The sequence below is a fragment of the Sminthopsis crassicaudata genome, chromosome 3, assembly GCF_048593235.1.
Source record: "Sminthopsis crassicaudata isolate SCR6 chromosome 3, ASM4859323v1, whole genome shotgun sequence".
NCBI classification, from domain to species: domain Eukaryota; kingdom Metazoa; phylum Chordata; class Mammalia; order Dasyuromorphia; family Dasyuridae; genus Sminthopsis; species Sminthopsis crassicaudata.
In genome coordinates, this window is record NC_133619.1 from 630,132,965 (window position 1) to 630,145,855 (window position 12,891).

General features: G+C 41.7%; 1 protein-coding gene across 6 annotated transcripts in view; it reads right to left on the reverse strand.

Moving 5' to 3' along the window:
• Positions 1-12,891, reverse strand: part of TP73 (tumor protein p73) — a 212,845-nt gene that overhangs the window by 85,885 nt on the left and 114,069 nt on the right. The window lies entirely within an intron of this gene.

Here is a 12,891-nt window from a genome sequence, read left to right on the forward strand (position 1 = left end):
TCATCCCAAATATTTCCTCGGGTCTCTCCCCACCTCCCGAACCCTCCCCCCTCCCCACCCGACAGGTCACTACTTGCACGGAGGGATAAACTGACATGTTCACCTCACCCACTCTATCAGCCTTCCCAGGTGCCAAGTTTTCGGGAAATCTAACCAAGCATTTAACGGGGTGGAAGAGAGGAGACAAAAAGAAAAAAAACAAAAAACAACAACAAAAAAAGGGCAAATCCTTCACTAGCTTTGAGGGGAATTGTCTGGTAAGCAAAACATCCCGTCCTCTTCTCCGTTATCTCCGCTCTTCTCCAGAGCTGCCAGAGGCGAGGTATTGGTGGCCTGGAACTTCCTCTTCTTCCCCCCCTCCTCATACTATCCCTCTCTCCAAGAAATCTAAAGATCTAGGAAAGTGCTGTCGGCATGGACCCTGGTCACCTGGGGGTGAGTACAGAGTAGGATAGATTATCATACCCATTTGACAGATTGTAGGGAAAAAGTGTTCAGAGAAGCTTGCCTGAGGGTGTCCAGCTAGCCAATGGCCGAATCTGTGGATTAGACCCCAGGTATTTTGACCTAGGCGCATGAGAAACACTAGCCTGGGACCCGGAAGCCATTTGGTTCAACCCCCATTATATATATATATATATATATATATATGAGAGGGCATATAAAATGTGCAATTATGACATTGAACAATGTCACACAGGAAGGATGCCTCAAAGGAGAATCGGAACACCATTCTTCAAACTCCCTTACTTTTTTCCTTTAAGGTGCCCCAAATTTTCAAAATCATCTGGAACTGAATACTCGTGCATCTAAGGGAAAAGGAGTGAATAAGCATTTATATAGTGCCTACTATATACTAATCATTGTGCTAAGAGCTTTCACAAATATTGCCTCATCTGACACTTTACAATTCGTCGAGGTAAAGTATCACTCCTATATCTATTTTAATAAAAGAGGCAAAATAAAGGATTTGAGTCTTCCTGATTCTAAGTTCAGCCACCCAGTCGCCTCCAGAAAAGTCTCATGTGAAATGTCTAGAAAAGGAGAAGCCAGATGGTAAAGGGTTTTAAATGCCAGATGAGAGGCTTCCTACTTATCCTAGAGACAGTAGGGAGCCACTAAAGCTTCTTGAGCTAAGGGATGGCAAAGTCAGAGAAGTGTTTTAAGAAGATCATCTTGGCAATTGAATGAGGGATGGAATGGAGAGGAAAAAGGGAGACTACAAGACAGGATGCTCTTGCAATGAAAGGTGGTGAGAGCATTCAGAATACACTCAGAACTCCAGTAGTTTTAATAATGAATCCTGTGGTCACAGAGAGTTAAACTAGGAGGTCATGAAAGTCATAATAATAGAAAAATATGGTCACTGGTTCCAGCTCATATAGAAATATACTCTACAAATTCAAATAGTACCATTACTTCTGTAGTGACTGTACGGGTTGAGAGCAGGGGACAAGGGAGAGAGATGGAGCAGAGATCATCACTTTGTCCCCCCTCTCCAATCCATCCTTCCACCCTCTAGAGAATCCCTAAGGCTCAGTTCAAGTGCCGCCTTCTACCCACTGCCTTCCCTGACTCCCCCAAACTGGTAATGTCTTTGACAATTAACTTCCTACTGATTTTTCTTATACTTATTTCTAGAGAATGCAGGCTCCCTGAGTGGAGGAACTAATTTCTTTATTGTCTTTCCATTGCCCACAATCTAACACAGGGCTTTGAACGTGGCTGGCATGGGATGAATGCTTGTAGACCGACTGATTCGGAAAAGAACTGGAAAGACTTGGATACTGATTGGTTATGGGATTCAATGGACAAAGGCCATAATTCAAGCTAAACATTCACGGACGGAGCCTTCGGTGGAGATGAGAGAAAGGGACCTCCTCCTAAACCTCTCCAGGTCGACCACTCAGGCCCCACCAGGTCACATATACCCTCTCCATCACCATGTATTCAATGCAATGTTTCCTTGAGCCTCTGCCAAACTGGCCATCCTGTGCTCAGATGCACCTTAAGGAGCTACCTTTGAAACTTTTCATTCTTCCCATACCTTAGGCCCAAAAGGGTTGCCAAGGCCCTATGGTCTAGGGATTTCAGATCCTTAGTTAGAGAGACCTGAGAAACAAGGATAAATAATACTCTGGGGCCCACCAATATAAATACATGACTGTAAAAGAGACAGTGATGCTCAGATCATTAACAATGACAACCTCAACAAGGTAAAGTCCATTAAATCCAAGGAGCTACATTCGGAGAACTGGAGCTGGAGAGAGCGTTACACCTGGAGAAATTCACCTAGAAAGTTTTATCTGGAGAATGTAGGATCTAGAGAGTGACTCCTAATAAGATTAGCATTTTAGGAAGGGATCTTAGAACCTTGAAAGCTTCACCTAGAACTCCTATCTGAAGCGTGACGCCTTGAAAACTCAGCACCCGAAGGGCGACACTTAAAGAGCTTAGTGCCGAGAGAGGTACCTGAGTGAGCCATACCTAGAATGTTGCACCTGGAGAACACAGTCCCTTTAAAGCTTCACTACAATCTATCTGTTTGACACATGGACAGTTTAGCAACTGAAAGGTGAACCTTGAAGGGCTTAGCACCCAGAGAGCTAGACCATGAGAACAACATCTGGAGAGTTGAGCATCCAAAGAACACCTGGAGAGGGATACTTGGAGAATTTTGTAGCTGGAGTCTAGATGGCTGCAACTGGAAGCTGTACTGAGAGATGCACCTGAGTGATACACAGCGAGGAACTCCTGGGATTTCTTTGGAAGGTGACTCCTGAAGAACTATGACCCATACTGCACCAGGATAAGCAACTAGATGATGTAATGGATAGAACACAGGGCCTAGAGCCAGAAAAACTTGAGTTCAAATTTAGCTTCAGACACTAAGTAGCTGTGTAACTCAGGTAAGTCTCTTCATCTTGGTTTGCCTCAGCTTTCTCATCTGGGAAATGGGAATAATAATAGCTACATCTTGGGGCTATTGGGAGGAGCAAGTTAGATAATGTTTGGCACACAGTAGGTGCTTAATAAAAGCATATTTCCTTCTTTTTTCGCCTGGAAAGTTTAGTTTCTGGAGAGAGATATGTGAAGAATCTAGCAACTGGAGCATTGGCCCTATATCACTATAATTGGAGAAATGCACCTATCAGTGGACATATTTCTGGAGTATTTAGAGGAAAAAATGAAACACACATATATATGCATGCATATTTATTGCACATATGTAATATATTTATTATGTTTTAGATTATATAATAAATTTTCTATACTGCCTATTTTCTCTTACATACACACATGCATATACAATCTGTATATATACATGCATACATATATGTATATATAAATTCAGGTTTCCCAAATCTTGACCTTGCTCTTGAGATCAGCAGGTACTGTATTAAAAACAGATATAAAACAGGAATCTGCAGCTGGAAAGGACCTAATTGACCATTAAGTCCAACTCTTCCTCCCTCATTTTACAGAAACCTAGATTGGTTAAGGGACTAGTAAGCAGTTTGTTATTGCTATTCAGTTGTTTTAGTCATGTCCAACTCTCCATGACTCGAGATGTTGGCCATTTCCTTCTCCAGCTCATTTTACAGATGAGGAAACTAAGGCAAAAGAGATTGAATGACTGGCCCAGGCTTCCACAGCTAGTAAGTTTCTGAAGCTGGATTTGAACTCAGAAAGATAAATCTTCCTAACTCCAGTCCTGGCATTTTATCCACTATGGGGCCACCTAACTGCCCCAAATAAACTGTAAAACAAAGATTTGAATTCAGGTCCTCCTCTCTCTCTTTAGTGCTGATATTTTATGTTCTAGGCTCTCTTGCAGCACTGACATTTTGTGTTCTAAAGGCCTTTCCAGCTTTGACATTCAGTGATCTGCAAGATTTCCTTATTCAAGACAAATCTATCGATACAGTCGCCATTCTCTCTTCAAGCTTTCTAGTGCACCCAGGTGTAGCCAGGACATGCTTCCCAGGTCACTGCTTGCCCCGACTTTTGACCATGCTTGGAATATACTCCCTATTTAAATCCTGAGATAAGGCTATATGCTGTCTTTGCTGGAAATCTCACTGGCGATCTTTCCAGAGAAGCCTGAGTTGGCTGGTGCATTTCTGGACCACATTCGTCTCTTTGCTTGACCACTAAATGCTTGGCAGGGCTGAATTCCCCAAAGGCCCCAGTGTCTGATCTGCTCTAAACCGAATCCAGATATCGTTATCTGCTGAAATCTTTTCTTCAAATCCCAGCTTTAAAGTTTGAATTTAAACTAAGCCATGTGAAATTTACTTAGTCCAGGCTTCTGGTCGATCATTTGTATGGGCCTGCCTTCTGGTATTGACTCAAATATTTACCTTCTGAGTTAGGGCAGGAAGAAGATCAACTGAAAGGAACCCTGAATTTGGAAACACGAATCAGAACAAAAGCTCCCCGAGGAAGACCCTCCAGTGCAAATCCAGAATCAGACACTTCCTAGCTGTGTGACCTTGGATGAATCCCTTCACCTGCCCGCCTCTGTTTCCTCAACTGTAAAATAAGACCTTCTCTCCCAGGATTGCTGCGAGGATCAAATAAGTTAATATTTGTAAAGTGCTTAGCACACAGTAGGCACTTAAATATTTTTTCCTTCTTCTCTTTTCTTCTCCTGGAGCACACCAATGTACTAAAAACCACCAGTCAAGGAAGAAAACACATTTTACAGATGAGTGAACTGGGAATAGAAGCTTGCTTAGTTAGGGTCACAAGCTAATATCAGAACTGAGGCTCTCTCAGTTTTCTTAATTCCAAGATGAAATCTCTTTCCTATGAATTATTTTGCAGCTATGCTGCTCCCACTGAAAGCTTCGGCAAGCTAGAAGACTTTATGAATTAATTCACAGTCCCAAAATTTGAAAGTTAAAAATGATCTCGATTATCCATGAAAGAAATCTGCTCGAGTCGAGCCCTTTGCTTGAAGATGAACATTGAGAGGGGACTCCCCCTCTGAGCTTCACTATAAGATGGCTCTCCACCTATGACCCGATGTCCTGCTCAGTCAGAGTGGTCAGATTTTGGTCAGCTGAAATTAATTAATTCAACAGGGACCCACGGTTTTTATTTTTACCCTTTGGGAACAAGAACAGATCTAATCCTTCTTCCATACAACAACAGACCTTCCAAGTTGAACACATATCATACCCACCCAGTGTTGAGACTCCTCTGGGGTTTCATGTGATTTGTCTAGCTAGTAATGTGACGTCTCTTGATCGAGAATGATCTGAACTAGAAGTTCTAAGGAGAAGGGGCAGAACCCCACATTTCTACCCTGTCAGCCTGGTCCCTGGTACCGTTTCATGTAAATGGGAGGGAAGAGCTGCCTAAGCTGAAGGAACAGAGCACTGCTCAGGCAGTTTTGCCAATGGTTGCTTTCCTGTTACAGAGCTGGCCATACTCAGGAAGAAGCACCCCCCCCCCCAAACACCCTCCCCTGCCCTTTCCCTCCTGAACATACAAACATTCACACATTCCTCAGGCTGTGTTGGTCTCTTCATCAGCCTCACCCCTCCCACTCCCCCCAACTCACCAGCCTTTTACATTTCACATTTCACACAGGTTAGCCTAAGTACAAGGGGGTCAGGAGTCACAGCCCTAAAGCCTAAGTGGACAGCATGTGCTCTCTCTCCCCCAGCTCTGCCCTTCCCTTCATTCTCTCTTCCCCTTATCTTTCCCTTTGTGCAATCCCTTTTCAGAACAAGCTGGGGACTTCTGTGACCTTTGCCACTTCCCCAAATCCTCAGTTTTCAACCAGACCGAGGGTACTAAAAGGAGTCTTGAAAAGGGTCAATTTGGGAACCAGGATCTGTAACAATCTCTCTATGGAGCTCCTGGCAGTTCATTTCCCCTTGTCTTTGCTTCTTTTTCCCATCTGTAAAATGGGAACATTGGACTAGATGGCATATGCAAAATTTTTTGCAGTTCTAACATTTTATGATTCTCCAATCTCCAAGCCAAAATTGGGACAAAATAAAGAAGAGCTCTGAGAAAGGGGGAGCCACCTTTGAAGTTTTAGGAATCTAGAAACAGGAAGGACTTTAGGAGCTAATCCAACACCTTCATTTGATTGGCAGCATCTTATACTAGAAAGAACATAGGAATTGTAGTCAGGAAGAGCTGAGTTCAAATCCTGTCTAAGATACTTAGCTGCATGCCTTGAAAGTCTCTTAATCTCTTTGGGATTTAGTTTCCCCTTCAGTAAAATGAAGATTTGAATTTCCTGATCTGTAAAGCTTCTTCCTGTCTTGTATTTAAGATCCTACAGAACTATGGCCCTAACAAATTAAGTGACTTACCCAGATCATATAGGAAATAAGTAGCAAGGCCAAGATTGTACTCTTAAATTTAAGGGTCCCTATATCATTTTGTTCCCAAGACAATTCTGCAGAAGCATCAGCCCTTCTAGGACATTCACTCCCTCTGTCTCTACACTTTAACAGCCCTTTTTGTCCTCTTTCGTCCCATACCCAATCAGTGACTGGGAAAAAGACATTTTTACTTCCCACATGACATCACTCCATGTCTTTAGTGTCAAAATTAGACCTTTTCTTAAGCCATTTCTGATGCCCAAATTCAATTCATAGTCACAGAGTTTTAGAATTAGAAGAGCTATTAGAGGCCATCCAGTGCAATCCACTCCTGAAAAGGAATCTTCTCTAAAACATACCCATCAAATGGTCATCTCCAAGTCATTTCTTAGAGATCCCCAATAAGGGGAGACTGCCTCCCTTCCAAGGTAACTCATCCCACTTGAAGGCAGCTTCCACTGGCAGGATGTTATTTGTTTTTTCCCTCTTCCATCAAGTCTAAATCTGCCTTTTTGCAACTTCCACCCACAGCTTCTGGTTCTGCTCCCTGGGGCCAAGCAGAGTAATCTCTCTTACACATGACAGCTCTTCAAACACTCAAAGACAGTTATCACATCTCCCACTAAGTCTTTTCTTCTCCAGGTTAAATATCTCGAGTTCCCCAACCACCCAATGTCCCATGGCACAGGCTGAATGGTCCTTGCTTTCTGATGTCTTTCCTGTGGATGTTCTGCAGCTTGTCAACATCCTTCCTAATATACAACACCCAGAAATGGATGTCATTCAATACCTGACAGCTCAGACAGACTTTTCTTCTGGAAAAAGCCCCAGATCTCATATTCTTTCTTTCATCTCCATGTATTTGTACAGGTTGTCCCCCATTTCTGGAATATACTCCTTAATCTTGATCTCTTAGGGTTCCTGGGTTCCTCTGAGGCACAACTCATGTTATTTTCTACATTATGGCCTTCTTATTCATCCCTGCTTTGTATATGTTAGGTAGGTTCTCTTTGTCTCCTAAACTGTAAGCAATCTGAGGGTATGGTCTATTGTATTTTTGTCATTGTATCCCAGTTGAAGGTATGTAATAATTGAGGAAGGAAAGAAGGAAGAGGAGGGAGGAAAGAAAGGAAGAAAGGAAGCAAGGAAGGAAAGAAGGAAGGAAGAAGAGGGAGGAAAGAAAGGAAGGAAGGAAGCAAGGAAGGAAAGAAGGAAGGAAGAGGAGGGAGGAAAGAAAGGAAGAAAGGAAGAGGAGGGAGGAGAAGGAAGGAAGGAAGGAAGGAAGGAAGGAAAGAAAAAAGGAAGGAAGGAAGGAAGAGGAGGGAAGAAAGAAAGGAAGAAAAGAAGGAAGACAGGAAGAGAAGAGAGGGAAGGAAGGAAGGAAGGAAGGAAGGAAGGAAGGAAGGAAGGAAGGAAGGAAGGAAGGAAGGAAGGAAGGAAGGAAGGAAGGAAAAAAACTGGTCTAAGCCACACTGAGTTATGGGAATTCTAATCTAATGTTCCACTGAAAAGTCCTATTTAGAATCCAGAGATCTTTCTGACTCCACTGGGGTAAGCATCTGAATGCCTATAAGCTTCCCATGGTCAGTTCTCAGCACTTTGTTCTTCTTATCCCTCCTTATCCTTTACTCTGTTGTCAGAAAGTCAGATTAGGGGAAGCTGCAGATGAGCCTCATTTCCTGACAGATGTTGTAGCCCAATCATGCAGCAATAACCTGACCTGAGTACCCTCAGTTTAGAAAGTGGGGGAGCTGCAGTTTCAGGAGAAGGCATTCACATTTTAACTTGTCTACATTTTAAAACTTCTTGGCGAGTGTTCAGACGATTAGTCATTAGAACCCAAGGGAGAAAGAGTGATAGGAATCTGAGCGCCCAAATGCTGAAACAAAACAAGACAGAGATGTCAGAAAGAGACATCTCCGTGGTGTTTTCATGAAACAGGAAGAAATGGAACTTTTGCAGAAAGCCTTTCAAGGAAACCCTCACTCTGTCTCTAACATCTCTGAATGTAGTGGAGCTCAGGAATATGGTCTTTAGGACCTGAGGAATATCTTAAATAGCAAACTTTCTTCCTCATTTCTGTCTTTAGAACTCTAGAACCCAAACTGGTTAGAGCTAAGTGGACACTTTAAGAACTGTCCAGTCTACTTATAGAAGAAGAAACTGAGACACAGTGGAGAAAATCCTAAAAATAAGGGACACTCAAGTCAACTAGTCCAACCTATTCCAATTAAAAGAGGAGGAAACAGGTCCAGAAAAGGGAAGTCATAACATTTGGTCTTGGAAAAACACCCAGAATCCTCTGGAATGATGCAAATTGGAAATTTCAAGAAGGCAATAGAATCTCTCCTACCACTATAATTCCCTACATTTTAAAAAAGAATATAAAATTGAGAAAGTGACTTCCTTGAGAGGATCCAGGCAGTTTGGTGGCAAGGGCAGCACTTAAAAGCAGGTCTTCTCCCTTCCTTGGTTTGATAGGGTCTTGATTTTCCCTAGCACTCTGTGGGTAAGAATGCAGTTCTCTCTCACTGCCTCCAAGTCTCCCTGTCTCCCTCCCTCTGTCTGTCTGTCTGTCTCCTCTTTCTTCACAGAATACATTGTCTGTCTCTCTCCCCCAAGGCTGCAACCCTATCTGGCTATCTGTTCAGAGTTCTTTGGGGACAAATCACTGGAGGGTGTCGGGCAAAACATTCCTGACACTTCCTTCTTAGGTGACTGAGGACACGCTAGCATCTCCATAACTCTGTGCTGCCAGCCCCATTTTCATAAGAGAATGAAACGAGATTCCACACATTTCATTCTACCTCACCTGTGTTTTCTTCACCCCTGACTAACGTGGCAACTCTTTAAGACATCCCAAGTTTCTCTTCACTTTGTTTATTTTCTCTAAGGTTTTACATGACTATATATACATACCTCGCTATAAATATATACAAGGACACGCTACTTTATATACACACATACTTATGTTGTAATTGCAAATTTCATTGATTAGTAAACTTGAAAGTTTTGAATTCCAAAACCCCAGACGGCTTCTAAGAATTACACTTCTTTCAATTCTCTGTTTCTCTCTCCTTGCCTTCTCTTTCTTTCCCTTCCCCCACGTTCTTTTCATCTCCCTTCTCTTGCTTCATCCTCCATTCCTTCCCATTCATTCCAACTCCTTTTCTAATCCTTCTCATTTTCCTGGGCTTGAGTGCTCTGTGGGTAAGACTGCAATTCCCTCCCATTACCTCCAACTCTCTCTCTCTCTCTCTCTTTCTCTCTCATTCTCTCTCTCCTCTCTCTCTCTCTCTCTCTCTCTCTCTCTCTCTCTCTCTCTCTCTCTCTCTCTCTCTCTCTCACCTTTTTCTTCACGTAATACATTGTCCAGACTCCTGGAGCTCACCCCGACTCAGGCTCCCATCACAGAGAAAGCGGACAAAATGAAAAGGCCAGAATCCAGATAGGGAAAACCGTTCAGATGATGGAGCCAAGAGATGCAGGCCGAGAGGACGCTCTGAACGCTTGGGCCATCCTGGGCGATAACGGGAAAGGGGACTCCCGAGTGTGCAACAGGCTCCCCCGAAAGCAATGGGGGAGATCACTTAGCAGCCGAGAATAATTCCAGAGAAAACAGTATTTTCTTTAGCCTAAAGATAGTGGGCTAATTAGGACATGCCCTGCAGCAGGCAGTGCACATGTGCCTACATGCAGAAAAATACATTTCCTGGGCTCAGCCCAAGCAAACACTGTTTAGTGGCCTCATCCCACTACACAGAAAGGTCTAGCCTCCTAGCTGAAGGTCACTGTGCTTTGAAGTGCTTTAGGTCAAGGTCCTTCTCCTCAGGCCCAGAATTAGCCTTTTGCTTTTGGATTTGAATAGGGCACACTGGGAAAAAAAAGTGCAGTGGGCTTCTTTTGCCATCAGAAAGGAACCTTTTCTGTCTAAAAGCTCTATTACATATCATGCAAATTATCAACTTTCCCATGAAGCCTTCCCAGATTTTTCTGGATAGTCAGTCAATTAACATATATTCAGTAAATGCTTACTATAAATTAAGTGTTCCTCATTAGGTAAAAATACAGTCCCTGCCTTCCATAAATTCACACTCTAATGGGGAAGACCATAGGCAAACAACTGTGTTTTACCATAATTAACATGTAGCTGTCCCCACTGTAGATAACACTGTTCCCCCTCAGACCTCACACAAAGCACTTTTGGAGGGTACCACTCTAATGTTCTCATTAATCAAAAGCATGAATTAAGCCCTCGCTATATTTAAGCTGCTGTTCTCAACATTAGGGTTAAATACAAAAATGAAAATAAAACAAGGTTTGCCTTTAAACTAATTTATGTGAACATTCTGGAGATTCAAAGCTGGAGAGGTCTGCAAAGGTTAGCTCCTTAGTATTGCAAATGAGTAAATTGAGGCCTTGAGCAGTTCAACAAAATTGTTCAAGATCACACTGGAAGCAAACAGAAGGGGAAAGTCTGAAACCCGGGACTCTCACTCTAGAGCCAGCTACTCTAGTCCAATCCATTCATTTTTACAGATGGAGGAAAATGAGGTCCAATGGAATAAAGTGACTTGGCAGAGTCATATAAGTAGTATCAGAACCAGGAAAGGAGTTCATATTTTTTAACACTCTATCTAGTATTCCTTCCATTTAGGTAAAACTGCTTATGCTTTGCCTAACACAGGATCTGGCAAATAGAAAACATTTAAATAAATGCTTGTTGACGGACTGATTAGATGTAAAGGTTACCTGTGTTTTTTGCCTGGCATTTGAGCTTCATGAGATAAGGATTGTATTATCTAAACTTGGTATCCTGCATACATACAATTGGTGCTTAATATATATTTGCTGAATTGAAGGAGGATGAGATCTCTTGTCATTAATCATTTGAAGGGTAATACTATAGAAAAGGCTGCAGAGGGGAGAACTAATATGGAAATGTATAGGAAGGAGGAATTTAGATATAAGGGAAAACTTCCTAACAATGAAAGCAGTTCAAAAAAGGAGTAGGGTATTGTGGGAAATGGGGGCTTCCAATCCATTGGTCTTCAGATAGAGACAGGTTAACCACTATATCAAAATGGGGATTCTTATGTATGTGAAGATTGGACTAGATGACATAGATCAGTGGTCCTCAAACTTTTTAAATAGGGGGCCAGTTCACTGTCCCTCAGATCGTTGGAGGGCCGGACTACAGTAAAAACAAAAGCTCACACTCTGTCTCCGCCCCTCAGCCCATTTGCCATAACCCAGCAGGCTGCTGCATGGGGCAGCCAGTGGATCAGTTTCCAATAATTACCCCATTACTTTCGCTTCCTGCCTTCAAAATTTCAGGAAACCTTGGCAATATGGGATTTCAAGGATCACAGATTCAAGTGGAATATATGGTGAGTGTGAAATAAGGGAGCAGAAGGAAGGAGAGGTCATTTTGGGGAAGAAGAAGCCACAGACAAGTCCTCTAATAGATATAGATAGATAGATAGAAAGACAGACAGACAGATGGATAAATAAAAATAAAAATAAATAGATAGATAAAATAAAAATAAATAGATAAATGTGTGGAGAAATGGAGAGATAAACATAAATACAGATAGAGAGACAGATAGATAGATGATATAGAGACATAACATACAGACAGATAAGTAGGCAATAAAGAAAGAGATAAAGAAACATGCATAAATACAAATAGAGAGATAATGGAGAGACACAACATACAGGAATATGAATGAATAAAGAGATGAAGAGATCTGCATGTAGACAGAAAGGCATAGACAGATATATATATATATATATATATATATATATATATATATATGGAAAGATATGCATATACAGATAGAAAGATTAAGAGCTAGATAGATGATGGATGGATAGATAGAGTACATACAACATACAGATCTATAATTAGATAACTGAATAGCTATGGGGGCAGAAATCCATATATAGATAGATAAATGATGAATGGATAGATATACAGATAGGTAGCTAGCTAGAATAAAAGATGGATGGATGGATAGATGATGGGTAGACAAATAGATAAATCAATTTGATGATGTAAAGGTAAATTATGTGCATAGAAATATATATAAAAACAGATATGTAGATATAAAGATTTGACATGTTACAGACAAGTTACAAACAAAGACAAAGAAAGAAATAATTAGATTAAAAGGAGATAGATGATATGGAGAGCCTTTATTAAATATTTTGTTAAGCACTAAAAAAAGAAATCAAACAAAAGAGACAGTCCTTTATGGAATTTACATTTAAAAGAGAGGTAGAAAGTGGAGTCAGGGTGGGGTAAGATGGCTAGAGGGAAAGAGATAGCCAGGAAGTAAAATGGAAATCTGGAGATATCCAAGATAAGGCAAAAGACTTAAAGCCCAGAGTGGTGATTTAGTGACTCAGTGAAAGAAAACCCAAAGAGAAAAAGAAAGGAGCTTCCTAGGAGTAGAAAGTGAATAAGAGATGAGCTGCAATGTTAGCAATGAGATCTGTCTGAAGGAGGAAGCACAGATCCATTTCTGGGTGCACCTGG